This window comes from Acinonyx jubatus, chromosome B1, assembly GCF_027475565.1.
Source record: "Acinonyx jubatus isolate Ajub_Pintada_27869175 chromosome B1, VMU_Ajub_asm_v1.0, whole genome shotgun sequence".
Classification (NCBI taxonomy): domain Eukaryota; kingdom Metazoa; phylum Chordata; class Mammalia; order Carnivora; family Felidae; genus Acinonyx; species Acinonyx jubatus.
Window position 1 is genome coordinate 25,249,671 of NC_069382.1, and position 18,914 is coordinate 25,268,584.

General features: G+C 42.2%; 1 long non-coding RNA gene across 3 annotated transcripts in view; it reads left to right on the plus strand.

Annotated features, from left to right (window-relative positions):
• The window catches only part of LOC113604661 (uncharacterized), a 188,407-nt gene that overhangs the window by 25,676 nt on the left and 143,817 nt on the right, over positions 1-18,914 (plus strand). The window lies entirely within an intron of this gene.

Genomic DNA, 18,914 nt, shown 5'->3' on the forward strand with positions numbered 1-18,914 from the left:
TTGTTTTTGGTTTTATTGATTTACACCCTTCATTATTTCCTTTTTCTGCTTGCTTTGAGTTCATTTTGCTCCTCTCTTTCTAGATTCTTGAGATGGGAGTATTGGTTTGAGACTTTTCCTCTTTTTCAACGTATGCATTTTAGTGCTATAAATTTCCCTGCCAGTGCTGCTTTAACTATATCCCCCAAGTTCTCCTATGTTGTATTTTCATTTTTACTCAGTTTATCATATTTTGCTATTTCCCATGAGATTTCCTCTTTGAGCCAAGGTCTCTTCTTTTACTGTGTCTTTTCTGTTTAGGGAACTTCCTATAGCCATTTTTTTAGAGTGGGCTGCTGACAACAGGTTCTACTAGTTTTTCTTTATCTGAGAATGTCTTCATTTCCCCTTCATTCCTCAAGGATACTTTTGTTGGATATAGGATTTTGGATTGACAGTTCTTTTCTTTCAGGGCTTGAAATACCTTGGGCCGCTTACTTCTGGGTCCGTCACTTCTCATGGGAAGTATGCTGTCATTCTAATTGTTTTTCTGCAGGTAAAGTGTCATTTCTCTCTTGCTGCTTTCAAAAAAAATTTTTTTTTTTTTACTCTTTTTCGTTTTTGGAAGTTCAATCATAACGTGTCATTGCATAACTTTATTTGGCTTTACTGTGCTGAGTTTCACTTAGGTTCTTTAATCTGTAGGTTTATATCTCCTACCAAACTTGTAGAGTTTCCTGCAATCATTTCTTTAAGTGTATTTTCAGCTCTGCCCTCTTTCTCCTCTCCTCTCAGGACAATAATGGCATGAATGTTAGATCTTTTGTCAGAGTCCACAGGTTCCTGAAACTCTGTTAACTTAATTTTAGCTTATGTTCTCTCTCTTGTTCAGATTGGGGGATTTCTCTTGTTCTGTCTTCCAGTTCTCTGCCTATATTCCTCTACCCTCTCTGTTCTGCTGGTGAGCTTTTTATTTCAGTTATTATATTTTCAGTTCTAAAATTTCCATTTGTTCCTTCTTTATATCTTCTGTGTCTTTCCCGGGATTTGCTATTTCTTTGCTTAGGCTTCCTATTTTTTCCATTTACTTCAAGTTCTTAATTTCTTTTATGTTGATTGATTTTTGAGAGAGAGAGGGAGGGAGGGAGGGAGGGGGAGGTGGAGGGGCAGAGAGAGGGAGACAGAGGATCTGAAGCAAGCTCTGTGCTGACAGCAGAGAGCCTAATGCAGGGCTCAAACTCACAAACTGTGAGATCATGACCTGAGCCGATGTTGGACGCCCAACCAACTGAGCCACCCAGGTGCCCTTTAATTTCTTTTTGAAACATTTTTACGATGGCTGCAATAAAATCTTTGTCAAATAATTCTAACATCTCTGTCACCTCACTGTTGGCATCTATTGATTCTCCCTTTTCCTTCTTTTAAAGATCTTCCTGGTTATATGATTTTCTGTTGATCATATTGATGAATGACTTTCTCTTATAACCTGGACATTTTTGCATTATGTTATGTCACCCTAAATCTTATTTGAACTTTCTGTTTTAGCTGTTTCTTGCTGACTGAGAGGTACAGGTGGAAATGCAGGTTCACTATATCCTCTGTTGACACCCGAGGAGGTGGTGGATAGGGAAGTCCTTGGTGCCATTGGTTGGGAGTGAGATTCCTGGTTCCCTTCGTGGTCTTCACTGACACTGAGGGAAGTGTCACTATTGCTGGTAGATCTTGGAAGTCCTGATCCCTACTGGGCTTCCCCTGACACCACCCCAGGTAGTATGGGGATAGATACCTCATTACTGTGGGTGAGAAAGAAGAGCCAGGCTCCCCTTGTGGTTTCCACTGATGTGACAAGGGAGCCTCATGATTGACTATGTGTTTGGCTTTTTTGGACACTACTTTCACCTTGTGACAGCCTGTATGGGTGTAAGTCCAGTCTCCCCACTGAGCTGTATTGACATGGAGGGGGTGAGGCTGCAGGTTTTTCCAAGGTGTTTGGAGTATAGAGGTTATTGTATGCAAGCTTCCTGATTTACAAGGTTATCCCCTTTTGGCCCTTTGGCTAGAGAGAGCAGGCTTTTGCTGCAGATTTCTCTCGTATGCACTATTGGCTGAAGAAGCTTCATCTGGCTTTTTCAGCTCCTGGTCTGGGACAGATGAGGCTGAAAGAAAACCCAAAGAATGTTGGGTTTTCCTCAGGTTCTGAGATCCCTACATCCACACCTTCCTTTCTCTACTGACAGAGTCCTCTAATGTTTATTTTAGTTGTACTTAGCAGGGGGAATAAATCTATTTCATAGACATCTGTTTCAAATGACAGGAAATGGAATTCTCCGTGCTACCTTATTTTTAAAAACTTCTTTTTAATAGTCAAAACTGGAATAACTTTCCAAAGATTCTCTAAACTTTAAGCTTTTATTCATTTGTTTACTGAGCATCCATGATGTACCAAACACTGAACAAGACGGATAAAGTCCTTGCCTCTGTGAAGCCTATGTTCTGCTGATGGAGACAGCCGTTAAACCAGCAATTACAGTTATTCTGATGTAATCTGGAAGATAAAGGTCAGGTTACCTTCTGTGAGTTATCATCATTGATATCATGAGAAAACATTCATTTAGGGCCTCGTTTCACATAAAGATGTACCAAGAAAAGAAAACCCAATCACATGCTTGGTTCTACTAACTTATTTAAGAAGCAGTTTTAGTCTTGGTCATGAACAAAAAGGCAGTTGCAAAGGTGATTGTTTTCTTTGCATATCTAAATACAATGTCAATGAGAGAAGCTGCCACCCACGTTTATGACAAGACTGTGTTTAGTTACTTGGCATTAACCACTTAGAACACACAGATGATTCCTACTCCCACCCCCTCGACCCACGCAAATGCCGAAAAAGCCTGGTTTCCTTTCAGTCTTCCCCGTTTCTGAAAACAGTGTCTCCATCCACCCCACTGTTCAAGTTCCAAACCCAAGAGTTGTTCTGTCCTCACCAGTGTCCTACCCCCATCCAGGCCAGCAGCCCTGGCCTAAATCTCCACCTTCCCTGGCCAGGACTTCCTCAAGAGATCCCAAACTGGTCTGCCTGCCATTAACCCCTGCCTTGCGATTGTTCTTCCATGGAGTGTCATGTCACTTCCCTGCCATAAACCCTCCTACTGCTTTCTTAACACACTTGGAATGAAAATCAAGCATTCTTCCCTGGATTTCAAAGTCTGCCTTGAATTTTCATCTCATTCTTTCTCTCTCATCTTTTTTTAAACATTTTTTTAAGTGTTTTATTTATTTTTGAGAGAGAGAGTGCAAGCTGGGGAGGGGCAGAGAGAGAGGGAGACACAGAGTCTGAATGAGGCTCCAGGCCCTGAGATGTCAGCACATAGCCCGACACAGGGCTCGAACTCATCAACCGTGAGATCTTGACCTGAGCCAAAGTTGGACACTTAACTGACTGAGCCATCACGCGCCCCCGTTTCTCTCTCACCTTGAGCCTCAGTCCCATTTGCCCACCATACACCAATCATAGCAGCCATCTTTCTGGTTTGCAGACATCACCATGCTTGCTCTGCCATAGGGCCTTTGCACTGCCTGGTCTTTTTACCTAGAATGTTCTTCATTAACTTTGGATGGCTCATCTCAGCTTAGATGCTGTCTCCCCTAGGAGATCTCTCCTGACCAGCAAATTCAGTGTAACCTCTCTGGTATTATCAAGCCCCCTTTACGAAAATTCTCCGCATATACATCATCTGTTCTTTTTCTTATTTACTTGTTTGCACTCTAGTTTTCCCAGGCAACTCCATGAGAGAAGAGGGCCACTCTCTGTCTTCTTCAGTGACCATAGTTGTTGCTCAGTAAACATTTATGGAATGGATAAGTGAGGGGTCAGGCCCCTTTTCTTATTGCTGTGGAATACCTGATGACGAGTAGAGACTCAAATGGCCATGGAAAGATAGGAGAAAAAGTAATAGTAAGAATTAACTGAAAGCAAATGTTCTGAGACAATAAAACACATTATCTTAGAAGGAAATGAAATCTCTTTGTTTAGCCCTTTTAACAGGGTGGATGCCCCTTTTAAAAATTTGTTGTTGTGGTGGGAAAATGCTAGGTACACACAAAAGAAGAGATGATAATGAAATAAAATCCCATATATTCCTCCTTCAATCTCAAGTCATCAACCGATGGCCAGTCTTGTTTCATATCCCCCTGCCCCCACTCCTGTCCTTGTCCTCATAACTATTTTTTTTTAGTTTATTTATTTATTTTGAGAGAGAGACTGCGTGAGTGGGGGAGGGGCAGAGAGAGAAGACAAGGCAGTGGGTGATGTGACCTGTCAAAGCCTCTTCCAGTTCCAAAAACAGAAGGAAACTTGCATTTAAATTTTACTAAAACTGAATGAAATTTGAAGTTTGCTGAAAACAGATGCTACTTTTGAGTCCTCATCTTAGTATGTACGGTGGAAAACAGTAGCAGGACTTTGATTATGAACCCGTGGGCCGTGTGTAGCTGCACGTGCTGGCCTTCAGGATGCCGCTTACTCTGACCCATTTCTGAGGTGGGAAGAGCATCTGCGACCCTTCCCGTTGGAAGGTTTTGAGCAGGGCCACCTCTAAGACTGTTAGCGCAGAGGGCGGACACCTATAGAGCGGCCACCTCTGTCCTCGGGCTTTAGCTGGGCTCTGCCTCCATCCATTACTGCCGTCTTCCCCATCAAAAGGTGCTCTCAAGAAAGTACCGGAGCAAGCCACTCCTATGCAGGTGAGTGACGGGTGGCTTCGCACAGAGACATTACCAGAAACATTTGGGTTTCTTTCAGCTGTTTTAAGCTTTCCTTTTGCAGGACCTCAGTTTTGTTTATTTGTTTAATGTTTATTTGAGAGCGAGAGAGCAGGGGAGGGGCAGAGAGAGAGTGGGAGAGATAGAATCCCAAGCAGGTGTGAGCGCAGAGCGCGGTGCAAGGCTCAATCCACAGACTGAGATCATGAGCTGAGCCAACGTGAAGAGTCAAGTGCTTCACCAACCGAGCCACCCAGGCGCCCTGAGGCCTCAGCTTTTTTTTTAAATGTTTATTTATTTTTGAGACAGAGACAGAGACAGAGTGTGAGCAGGGGAGGGGCAGAGAGTGAAGGAGACTCAGAATCTGAAGTGGGCTCCAGCCTCTGAGCTGTCAGCACAGAACCCGATACAGGGTTTGAACCCACGAACTGTGAGATCATGACCTGAGCTGAAGTCAGACGCTTAACCGACTGAACCACCCAGGCGCCCTGAGGCCTCAGTTTTTAATAAGCCAAAGAAGTCTTCTGAGCACCCCTAAGTGTAATACCTGTGCATAGCTGTTTACATAGACACCTGCCCCAAATGTGAAAACTCTCGTCACACATAACCCACGTGAGCACTCTGGAAGCAGAGCCTCCTCCCTTACGGGACCTGTGTTCTTCCTTGGGATTGTGCAGCAGGTCCTTGCAGGTCAACAGCGCTGGGGACAGGAACAAGTGTGGCCACAATGAGAAAGGTGAAGGGATTCAGAAGGGTGCAGTCTGAGGTGACACTTTGCCTGGACATCCGTGGTTACAGTTGACAAGTACTTGAAAATGCCAAGGAGATTTTATATATAACCGTTCCGATCATCACACAGTTAGCTTCCCCATAGCTGGAATGATTACATAATGTCAGAGGACATTTAAAAATAAATGGAAGGCTGGGCATCTAGGTGGCTCAGTCAATTAAGTGTCCGACTTTGACTCAGGTCGTGATCTCACAGTTCATGAGTTCAAACCCTGCATCGGGCTCTGTGCTGACAGCCCAGAGCTTCGAGCCTGCTTCGGATTCTGTCTTCCTCTCTCTCTGCCCCTCCCCCACTCATGCTCTGTTTCTCTCTCTCTCTGTCAAAAATAAATAAAAAAACTTTAAAAATTTAACAAATAAAATAAAAATTAAAAAAATAAAATAAATGGAAGGAAAAATTGAAAGCATTTTGTGGAAGTAAATGCTGTGGAAGTAAAAGTTATAGGAGTTGGCTCTCCAAGCTTTTACTGCTCTTTATCCTGCATCTGAAGAGGCTCACGGTATAGAAGCAGAGCTTGGGCATGAATCAGAAGAGAATGATTAGGGGCGCCTGGGTGGCTTGGTCGGTTAAGCGTCCGACTTCGGCTCAGGTCATGATCTCACGGCCCGTGAGTTCGAGCCCCACATTGGGCTCTGGGCTGACCGCTCAGAGCCTGCAGCCTGTTTCAGATTCTGTGTCTCCCTCTTTCTCTGCCCCTCCCCTGTTCATGCTCTGTCTCTCTCTGTCTCAAAAATAAATAAACGTTGAAAAAAAATTTTTTAAAAAGAAGAGAATGATTAACAAGAAAACATTCTCCAAGGACCTGTCACGCATATTCCCTTGAACAGAAAGGGAACAGGCTGTTTCCTCAGAACCCTTATCTGCCACCATGAAATCCAGTACCAAAATTAGTCCCAATTAACCTCAAAATTAGCCTAACTGAGGAGCTGAGCCTAGTTATATTATGAATCATATATTCGGCAATGATACTAGCAAACCCCCACTTCAACGAATCAACACTGTTCAGAGACTTTGAAGATCTAATCATCGTAATAACAATGATGGCGATAACAACATTAGTAGCAATAATATCTAACATTTAGCAAGTATTTATGCCAGGTACTCTTTCTAAGGATGTCTCTATTAATAATACTATATGTTAATTTATATTAATAACGCAAGCTAACACTAGCAGATTAGTATAAGTTAATACATATCACCCAGTGTTCTGAATGTTTTACATGTATGAATATATTTAGCCTTCATCACAACCTTATAAGGTAAGCACTATTAATATGCCCATTTTATAGATAAGGAAACTGAGGTCCAGATGGGGTGAATTGACCTGCTCAAGATCACAGAGCTAGTAAGTGGCAGAGCCAGGCTTTGAACCGAGGCACCCTGACTCCAGAGTGTGCTTTCCTAATGACAAGGTACAGCCTTTGTAGTCGGCCCCTGCCTTGCCCACACTGCTGTAGTTGTGTACACAGCATGGTTGTAAGTGCTGGGAGGAGGGACACTAAGCAGGGCAAGGGGAGGACAAGATATAGTCCCTCCTCTCAAAACAAAAACAATGCCATGGATATCTGAGAGAACATTCAAGTCATACCCCTAGACATTGCATGATTAGATGCCAAAACGTATGGACCAAAGGTTCTCAACCTTGGAGTCCAGGATCCAAAATAGTGCTGAAGTGTAGTAAGGGAGTTTTGAGTCTCTAGCTGTACCAACCATCGTCCCTTGACTGAATAAATAATGTCTCAATCATATATGCACAACTCTTTTTAAATGTATGCGAAGTATATGATTATGAAAATAAATATTCAAAATTATTAAATTTAAGTGATTGTGATGATTGGTTTTCTCAACAAATATTAAAGGTGCATGACTAAGATGGACGTACAATTTTTGTCACCGGAACAAAGCTTGGGAACTATTGGCTTAGTAAATGCTTAGTGGTCCACAGGAAAGTGAGAAGTTAATGTTGGCCGAAGTGGTTAAGAAGGCTTTGTGGGGGAAGTGGAAATTGGACTGTGATTTGCCATTATGTTACTGTGCCACAAACCATTCCCAAATCTTGGTTGTATAATGTAGTGAACATTTCATTTTGCTCACTACTCTGGATCTGCTGATATGAGCTGGCTCAGCAGGGCTCATTTATGTGTCTGTGGTCACTGTGCCAGTCTGGGCAGTTTGGGTGATCTTGGTTGGGCTCTCTCCCAAATCTGGGGCCTTGGCTTGGCCCACTGGGCTGCTTCTGCTCTGCTCCATTTCTCAGTCTCCAGCAGGCCAATGGGATATGTTCTCATGACCAAGGTCATGGTGAGGGTAGAGGAACTAGAGACAGAGCAGAGGAGTTCAAGGTCCTTTGAGACCCAGGTTAGCAACGGTCACATTGTCCCTTCTACTGCATTCTACTGGCCAAACCAAGTCACTAAACCAGGTCAAATTCAAAGAGAAAAATGGCTCCATCTCTTGATATGAGTAGCTGCAAAGTCCCATTGCAGAGTGTGGATATGGGGAACTAATGGAGCTACTTGTGCAATCGATGTGCTACAGTAGAAGGCCATGTAGTGATTGAGGATTTATATGTACTTTTGGTCTGTTAGAGTAGTGCCTTTTCTTGCTGTGTTTCACAAATGGCAGGATGTTGGACTGTGTGGTAATGGTGAAAGAGGACATTGTAAAACCTCTCACCAGAAGATCTTCTGTTCTACAGTGAGACCCCTTCAGTTGTCGTGGACAGAAAGGAATGCCATGTGAGGATTCCAGGTCCTTGGTTGGGCTCCAACAGAAAGAGGCACTGGTTATTCAACAGTGTTGGCCCTGGGAAAGGAAGGGGGAGGGAGGGGGACCAGCAGATGTGCCATGCACGTGCCATGTCTTTGCTACTTCTGCCTAGGACATCTCTAACTATTTGGAGTACTGTCTTCTGCTCACTACCAGGGAAGGAGTGACTGTTTGCATGGGCAGCAAAATTCCACAGTGGGAAAAACACGAGGTCTAATCTGGTTCTAAGATTAGAACAGTACTAGGAGAACAAAGATTTTTGTGTGTATGTTCTGGTCATCATCTGAAATACTCACACACAGTGATCATATTGTTCAAAGCAAATTTCATTACCCACAGTCCTAGCCATGAGTTGCTTTTTTTAGAACTTTCTTTGTTTCAAATTTGCTGAGTTATTCAGACTGTTAAAAAGCTAAGTGCATGTAAGAGCCCTAAATCAAGTCATCTGTCTAGAATATTTCCTTTGAGGAAAGTTCCTTTAAAATCTCCCCCCGCCTCGTTAACTAAAAAGACTTCAAAGGATAAATTGTTTTATTTTTCCTCTAATGGTATCCTGGAAAGAAGAGGCAGCCTTTTGAAATGCACGTCTCTTTGTGAATGCCAGAAAAAAAATGTGCACAGTTGTTATCAGCTCCTGCCATCAAAATTCTTTAATTTAAAGAAGTATTCAGCTGTCTGAAATTAGGTTGCAGACTCTGGGGTTGAATATCTTGTGGGTGGTATTTCTTGGTGAAATACAACAGCATGTAAAAACTGATACGCAACTCAGGCCAGCAAAAATGCAGACAGTGAAGAATAGAAGGGAGAGGAGAGGGTATAGATAGATGGTGGGCAGGTGGGAAGGGGAAAGGAATTGCCCATAGAGCAGCGATTCAGTGATTCCCATTGCAGATAGTTCAGAAACTGAAGATTTTGCTCTAGGTGTCTAGAAGAGGATGTGCCTTTAAGCTTTTTCAACCAAGAGACCAGCTTCTAGAAAAATATTAACCCCTTACACTCAGACCATTATTTTAACTTTTCCCTTTAGCGACTGCTTTGAAAAGCTCATGTTATCCTCCAACATAGTTCCTCAACCTTGACACTATTGACATTTTGGTCTGGTAACTCTCTGGGGAAGGGGACTGTGCTGTGCATTGAGTGGTGTTTATCAGCATCCCAGGCCTCTCTCACACCAGCAGCACCCTCTCCATCCATCCCCCCCACCCGGCCTTAATAACCAAAAATGTCTCCAGACATCACTAAGTATCCTTTAAGAGACAAAAATAACTCCCAGTTGAGAACCACTGCTTTAATACATTGGACCACAAACTGCTGAGAAAAACACAAATTGCTGAGAAATCCTAGCAGGCAGACGGCAATCACCACTATATATATATATCCCACCCAAAGAAGGAAAATGACCATTAATTTCTAACCAGAAATAGATCATTCCTTCCATGCATATCCAAGAATGATAACAGGGCAGAGCTTAGCTCTGTAAGAAGGGCTGTAAGCTGTGTTTGTGCCTTGTGCTATGGAATAAGTGAACACGAGACAGTCACAGCTGGCATTTTTTAGGGGGGAATGCAATTCCATGAAGAGAAGGTAGTTGCTGGAACCCACTACACTCACTTTACTCCTGGGGACACCATGAGATTGGTCCCATCTATGCTTTGCCCCTGCAGTTATGGGCAGAATGTCACCCTACGAGGCCAAGGGGAGATTCCACCATGGACTCAGCATGAGAAAAAGCTCCCTCTTTCACCTTCACACAGACCAGGCCACTCTCACCTTTGTGGCTCCATTGTGTTTGGCTCAGAGGCCTGTGTATATTATCAGCACCGATAGCTGTTTATTGCCTCACCCTTTTCTAAAACATACTGTCCCTCCGTTGAAGCATGATCTCAAGACCCAGAGATTGTGTTTTATTTTACTGACACAATGCCCAGTAGGCCCTTAATAAATAATTGATGAAGCCCTTACAAACTCACTGTGTGTAAATGCAAATGGTCACAGAGTTTCTAATGTTTTATAAAGTTAATTCGAAGAGTAAATCAATATTCTACAGCTGATGTCAAAAATATGTTGGAAATTATAAACGCAGATAACTTATTCTCCTCCGTATATATTTTACAGAGATACACAAAGCAAGTAAAGTGGCTTCTAAACCGTATCTGTGTGCAAACCTAAAATAATTACATAAAATACGTATTTATAATACATATGCCTACTTGTATACTGTAAATATATCGCATGACCTGTGAGGGTAATTTGTGCTTCAGCACTGTTTGTTTGCTCCCGTCAAGATGGTTTGAAATGATATACTTCTGAATAACAAGAAGATAATGCAATGAATAACTTTTTTTTTTTTGAATGTCAGAAAAGACATTTTTGGAGCATCAAATAAATGTTCTTTGTAAAAATACACATTTTTTTACTCACATCGTACATCTACTGACATCTCAAGTAAACCCAGAGAAATAAAGTACTAGACTACTGGGAAATCCCTGTCACTTTGTTAGAAATCTCCGAAGAAATGGCTCTGATAAACTGTAAATATGACAGCTAATTTCAACAGCTACTGTCAACCACTATGCATGTTTCATTAACACAAGAAGCTGAACTGGGAATCCGCAAGACTGTGACTGAATTAATAAGCCTGGCTTCCTTTTATGATGATCGTTCCTTTAGGGCATGCTAATAATGGGCCTCCTTGTTCTACTTCAGATGGGGAATGTCAGAACAACAGTTATAATAAGACCTAAGATGTGAAATGGCCTATGTACTTTTACATTTTACAGCAAGCTCTTTGGTATGTGTTTGAATCTGGTTCCTCAATCCACTTAAGCATTTCATGAAATCCATGGTCAGAGGGACCCTTTCAGCTTCTCCAGGAGAAGCTCCCTGTTCCCCACCCTTGCCCCCCTGCTTCCTCCCAACACCCAAGGGACCAGGGGAAAGAGTGATAAAGTCACTTCCCAAAGTAAACTGTGTTTTTAAAGTGTTTCTTGTGGAGAATGGATTCGTAACTGCACCCGCGCTAGAGCTCGGTTTGGCATTTCAGTGGTACCTGAGGGTCTGCACGGAGTCATGACAGCTTCCATAGCCCAGGTGGATGGTGAGTGAGTCACAGGACAAGTGGGCCTCCTGCCCCACAACTGCAGTCCTGCACAGAAAGGCGTTGCCCTGATGCAAAGTGCAGTGTAGACAGCAGCAGGGATGAAGCATGGCCTTAAAGCAGAGGACTCTAGAAATACCAGCTGTGTTGATGGGTGAGTGCATATCAGGAAGTACCCCTAAATCCAGTTGTGAAGTAAATTTATTGCATGAAAAAATCAAGCTAACAAATCAAACAGCCATATTACAAAAAGATTCACTTTAGGCTTTGTGAAGGGTTTACATCCCTCTTAGGACATTTAAAATGTGGTTGATTAGAAGCAGTGCAGGACATTTTCTTCCTTGGCTTCTCCGTATTTTTCATAATTTTTCCCCCGAAATAAGCACATATTGCTTGTTTGAAAGGAAAAATAATGGAAGTTATTTCAGAAAAACAGTTTAATGTACAAAAGTAGCATCTTCACATATATTCTGTGAAGTCAGTTTTGTTCATAGAGCCTCAGGGCCTGAGCCCGTGTCACCTGAGGCAGCAGCTGTGTAACTGCCCAGCCCAGCTCTGCGGCCCCTTCGTGGGATGAGAAAGCCGGGGTCTGGGGAAGGGAAGCAGTGCATCCACAGGTATGGCCGTGCTGAGGACAGGTAGACTCAGAACCAATGACTCCTTCAACCAAGAGTTACACGTTTCACCGCAGGGGACAACGAGGTTGAGTGTAAAAGACAGTTCATGCTAAATTGAGTTATTGGACTCCAGAACGCTTCTGTTGTTATCAGATAAATTATGCCGCCTCTTTGGTTTCTCCGGATATTCAGACATGTGTGACATCACATGGCAATAGCAGTACTGTCACCGTCATGTTCATTAGCAGGTACTTGCCAGGAGTACCTGAAACAATTAAAATTGAGCGTTTCCTTGGGAAAAAAATTTCAGTAACGCGTTCAGTTTTCTGTATTGTGTGTGCCAAAACTGAGTCTGCAGGCCTATTATGTAGAACAAATCAATTCAGCAACACCTCCAGCATCAGTTTTCATGGGGAAGAAAGCAATTAAGATTTAGAGCAGGTGCTGCTCTGACTATTAATTATAAACCCTGTGGAACACATTGAAATGTGCTGTATAATTCTGAGAAACATCTCGTTTTAAAGTGGAAAATGTTTCCTTGCTCTTTAAGGGGACAGTCTTAGGCAAAAGCAGGGTATACATATTCTAATGTATGGAATGAAAATTTGAGGCTTTCTGAAACTTTGGTTATGAAAGGACTTAATTCTGTTAGATGAATCTAGGAATGAATAGAAGGTTGTGAACTATTCTGATGTAGCAAATGAAAATTTTGATATTTATAATAAAATAAAAGCAGCCCAAGTACAGAGAGAAGAGGTCTGTGGTTCATGGCATGAGTGGCTGCGGGGTGTTCCCAGCTCTCAGGGATGCAGGGAACAACAGAATGGGAAGTTGGGTACCATACCACAGCATGGCTGGTAGGGCTGCTTTCCTTTAGTCCAGTAAATGAAATACGTGGGGAACGTGGAATGGCCAGGCCCAGCATACCAGCTCTTGAGAGCACATTCTGCCTCTCCCCTACATTGCTGGAGAAGCCTTGTTAAAAAGACATGGTGTTTGCAAATAGGCGAATGGGAATTTGCACGGGAATTACCTGAAACATTAGGGTGCTCACTTCAGCAGCACATATAGTGAAACATTAGGTAAATAAACACTCTGAAAGAGACACCAAACTTATCAACTAAAGAAGTAAAATAAAACAGAGGCAATAGAGGAAAGAGATGAAGGCACTAAAAAAGATGTTATTATGATGTCTTCAGAGGGGATAAGGAGATCACACAGCCCTAAAACAAAATCAAGTTTAATGAATCATCATCAGAGAAACTGCAAATAAAAACCGTGATGATTGAACTAACAGTTTCAATAGACAGACTATTGGTAACAGAGACAAAGCATAAAAACAACCTGCTGGACAATGGAAACTGGGAAAACAATCCAAAAACACAAAAAGGGGGAAATGGGAAAATGAAATTTAAAAAAAGCATTGAAAGCATTCCAAAATGTTAACATTTATCTCAAGAAAGAGAATAGAACAAAGAAGGGTAGAAAATAATCTAAAAAATGATACATGACTGTTTTTCTGGAGTGGAACTATAATACCAGTTGGTTAGGTTTTTTGTTTTTTGTTTTTGCTACTCTCAGAAATTAACTATGTCCACAATTACCATAAAATAAGTGGATAACATTCATCTGCTAAATACTGTCGGACTGGGCAAAAAACAAAAACAAGATAATTCATCTACATGCTGCTTACAAGAGATACAAACATGACACAGAAAGAAATCTTTGAAAAAAAAAATCTTTGAAAAAGATTTATAAAACAGATGGTAACAAAAAAACCTCAAGTGTGGCAACATTATATCAGATAAAGTAGAATTCAAAGCAAAAAGAAAAAGGCATCAAAAGAAACAAAGAGGATACGTTTCATAGTCTGAAAAGGGGCAATTATCCAGGAAATTATAACATGAATCCTAATGTAACCAACAAATTGCCTGCATTACATAAAGCAAGAATTGGTACAAGTACAGAAAAAAAAATTCACAACCCTAAAAGAAGATTTTAAAATATTTTCCACTAAAATGGATGAATAGTCACAGATGCCTAGGATTAAAATGACACAATTAATAAACTTAATCTAGTATGCATATATTGCTTATTACAAAATATTTACACTCACACAAACATTACGTGTGTAGATATAAAACATATACACAGACTTTGTAAACATACAGAACATCGAACAATCCCTATATTAACAAAAATCTTATTAAATTTTGAAATTTCTAATCAAGCAAAAACTAGGCCACACTCATTGACTATAATGTAATAAAATCAACATCAAGGAAATAGAAACAAAAAACAATACAAGAGCAATCCAACTGGAATTTTAAAAGCTCTAAAACCTTTCAAGTTAAAGGAAAAAAACCAAACCAGAAATTACTAGCTAATTAGAAATGAACCACAATAAGAAAAACATTCAAACTTGCAGCATATAGGCAGTGCTCAGAGGAAAACATACATACCCCAATGGCTTTATTGGAAGACAAGGTAGGAGTCCTTTTATTTATGAGGGCCTGAAACCCAACTCAAACTGGCTTAGCCAAATGGAAAAACCTATTTGCTTATGTAATTATAGAATCCAGGGTAGACTTCAGGCATGGTTGGATCCAGGTGCTTGACAAATATCATCAGTTTGTTTCCTCTGGGTGCCTTCATCCTCAGGTGAACTCCCCCAATGTGACTGTGAAACCATGGTCACCTGCAGTGCATGGCGTGTACATTCTTAGTTCAACACCCCTGGGACTAACTCCAGTGTGACTAATTAAAATGAGGAGCGGGTCTGCCCCACTCAGAACTGCTAAGTAGGGGTGGGTAGGAAAAAAATCTAATGCTATAGGAAAGACTGAAAATAAACTAAGTTTGTACTCAGAGAGTAAAAAAACAAACAAAAACCCACAAAAGCAACCCCTAAGAAGTAAAAGAAAAAAATCAACTAATTAAGCAAAATGTTATGAAATATGAAAAAGTAGTGGGAATGATGAACAAAACGAAAGCTAACTACTTTACAGAATAGACAAAACCTTGGCAAGTCTGATCAAGAACAAGGGTGAAAACACACAAGCAAAATTAGGGTCAAGAAAGAACAAAACTCAAGAAATGGGTTTCTCAAACTATAAAAGAATACTTTGGGGGACTTCATCTTAAATAAAAACAAAAATACAAGTGAAAGAGATGATTTTTTGTGAGGATAAAAAATTCATTGAAAGTTGGTCTTCTAAGACCTGTCATGAAAATACACACATACACACACATACTTCCTTAAAAAAGGTAGTCAAAGGTATATACCTAAATAAGTGCCATTAGCTTTAGAATTTTGACAAGTACGTTCTACCAAACACAAACCTATACAGCCAACATTGCATAAATTGTTCCAGAGCTGAGAAAAGCAGAAGATCCCTCTTAATTCATTTCATGATTTTGGCATAACTCAGATGGCAAAACTAGACAAAGACGGCATGAGAAAATGGTATGCAAATGCCACATATGAACAAAGGGAAAACAATTCTAAATCAAATATCTACAGTTGACTCTTGCAACTAATAAGACAGCTCAGCAAGATACGTAAATTCAAGATATGGACGCAAATGGAGATAACATTGTATTCCCAGGTAATAACCAAGTGAAAGTTTCAGTGAAGGACTCTTCTTTTCAATAGCAACAAAAACTAAAATGCCTAAGAATGTGCTAATAAGGAATATGCAGGACCCAAATGTAAAAATCTGTAGCATTTCCAGAAAGGCGTTCACTGAGAACTGAGTAAACAGAGGCAGTCCAAGTTCCTGTATAAGAAGAGGAAGACTCATCAACTCCCTTTTTAACTTCTATGCTGCTTCTAAAACTGGCTGCCTGCCGATGAGGAAGTCATCTCACCTAGAGGGATGGTCTCAACCCAGATAATTGGAGGACTGGAGGCCCGCTTGCTGGGGGCTCTGCATCAGACCTGTGGGACAGGTTCTTGCAAGCTCTCCTTGCTATATTATATCTTTTCCCATATCAAGTTGCTTTGTTCTCCGTAGAAAGCAAAGCCCCCATCCCCCTTCTTTCCTTTTCCAAGGCAGGTCTTCTGTGACACATTTCCCATTGTCAAATTTTCTGCTTTCCAACAATTGCATGCCTGTTTGGGGGAAAGAGGTATTTCAGAAGGGGCTTTCAGGGACACAGTGATTCTCCATTCTGCTCCCTCATCACCCCTTCATCTTTCAGCTATTTCTGAAGACCAGTGAAGAACAGGGGTGGGAGGAGGGCTGAGAAACTCAGTTGATCCGTGGAACTCTGTTTGAGGTGTTTAAGGCTGCTTCTGGGCCTCTCTGTCTCCCTCCGTCAACAGCTGGCAGGCACACTCAGTGGAAGGGAACACCTAGCTGGAAAGGCAACAGACCCCAGCTAGCCTCTTGGCCGTGTGTCCATTTGCTAGCCTTTATGTCCCAAACCCCATTCTCTCCCTGACCTGCCTATCAGTAAAAGGGATGTCGCCCAGAGCTGGAAGAAGAGGAGTCAAGTCTGTTTGCATTTACATAAGAATTCTTCAGAAACCCCTAACGGAGATTATACTTTGTGAAGACTCATCCACTGGGGAGAAAGTTTGTGCTACTCACTGATGGTTACTCATCACGCAGCTCCCCTTCTTCTCCCTTTTCTCCGCCACTGGCTGACCCTCATTCCTCAAAGTTTTCAGTTACTCCAATTCTCACCTGCTTCCCACTTTCCTCCTGAACCTCTTCAACCCCCCTGCCAGTCTTAACACCCACACTGCCCTTCCTGGGTTTTGTGTTCATTTTCATTTGTACGTACCTTCCCCGCCCCCTCCCTTTTTCCTGCATCGTGGTCTAACTCAATTCAGATTCTTGAATTGGGGCCAGTAAAGATGTTGTCCTTGGATCATCCATTCTGCTTTCCTCCCGGCTAACCCTTCTCTCCAGCCTCCTGCCCCACTTGAGGCTCAGCATTGTCTGGGGCCAAAGAGTCAGCACAGGGAGGGAGGGCTGGACGGGGGGGGGAGCGCGGAGGCTGCAAACTCAAATCCCACCCCCCCGCCCCCCACCGGGGTCCGGGCAGGTGATCCTGGTGTGTGAGCGGGCCAGATGGCGCCCTGGCAGGCGCGTGCCCAGCGAGAGGCAGCAGCTGCTACTCAGCTCCCCTGATTGGTGCCAGGTGGGAGTGCGGGCCCGGCGCTGCCAGAGCTCTTGGTTTTTAAGGAGCCAGAAATATCTTTGTTATCAGAAACATCTCCGTGCCCAAACACTGTACAGTTCTTTAGGGAGGCCTGGAAACCTGCGGGAGGGAACTCCTGGCTGTAGCTCAGACTTCTAGCTCGTTGAAGATTGTTATCTCCCACCTGGGGAACGGTGCTCAAACAAAGCAGAGAGCAGATGGGAGTCCCACAGGAGGGCTGGCCCGTCCCCCCTTTTCCTCTCTCAGGACTGACTCGAGGACCTGCTGGTATCTGTCATGTGTGTCGGGCCCCGCGTTGAGCCCTTTACACGTGTTACCCCATGGGATTCTCGCAATAACCATGAAAGTAGGACGGCAAGATACGGCAGCTGACGATACAAGACATCATTAAATTTGGATTTTTGCGTGGGATATACTTATCCTGAAAACTTGTTTTTCTGAAATTCAGATTTAACTGGGTGTGCTGTGTTTCACCTGGTGACTCCACATGGGAGTTAAGTACTGGCATTACCTCATTTTGTGAAAGAGGCTCGTTGCTTGTGAGTTGCCCAAAGTCACCTACCTAGGGAACAGTGGACTCAGAAGTCAGGATTCAGACCCAGGCCAGTTCATTTCCTAAGCCCACACTTAACCACCACATTCGTGTTTCTCAAACTTTGGTTCACTGATATCATGGCCCCAGAGATTAGGAAGTAATCTCCAATCTAATTTTTTTTTAACTTGAAGAGAATCTTAAAACACTTGCTAACACTTGCTAGTTATACAGATAAGTTGGATCGTGATTTGAATGGACCAATTAAAATAAAACATTTATGAGACATTCTGGAAAATTTGAACACAGACTAGATGCTTAATTATATTGGGAAATTAAATGTAATGATGGAATTGTAATTTAGGTTTTGGTAAAAAATAGTCCTTTGGAAATGCACGTTGAAATATTTACAAATGATATGCCTGGGATTGGCTTCAAAATAATACATGGAGGATAAATGAAGAACAGAAATAAGACTGGCCATGAATGAGGGCTGTTGAAGCTGGGTGGCAGGTGTACCTCTGGGCTCCTTATACTACATCTGTCTCTGTACTTTTGTGTATGTTTGAATATTCACATGATCTGAACAAAAATTAGACCCCTTTTCTAACAGTAATTGCAAGTAAGGGATAGTTTCATGAAATAGACTAGTTTCTCAAGTCACCATCTAGCCAGCCAAGCTCCAACTATTCTTTGGGATTCCCAGGAATTGTATTTTTTCTTTGAAATAAGCCCATATAATTTTCAAATTTGAGAAATCCCGAATGCCATTTTATTGTTAAATATATGCAAATGCAACAGCAATTCTAGCAGAATTTTAAGGCTATTGGAACGGTATTTCTTTGCAGTGAAAATGGTTAAGGGCCTTTTTCTTTTTTCGAATTTTCACTTCTGTGGGTGGGTGGCAAAACTTCCAGACAACGCAACCAGATAGCTGTACACACCTCTAACAGATGATGGAGGAAATTCCAAGACTGCTCTTAGTTTTATACAATATGTTTGTCCTGGAAGTATCTACGGAGCTAGAATGGCGGGACTGGGAAATGTCCTCATTACTCAAAAATGTTGGGCAAAGTGGCGGTGACTGAAATGGGCCCCGACTTGCGTGTAGCCTCACGCCACAGAGCTTTCTACTAGGAATGTGTCCTGCCCCTTGGACAGCAACATTACCATGGCCACCTTCCAAGCACATGCCTG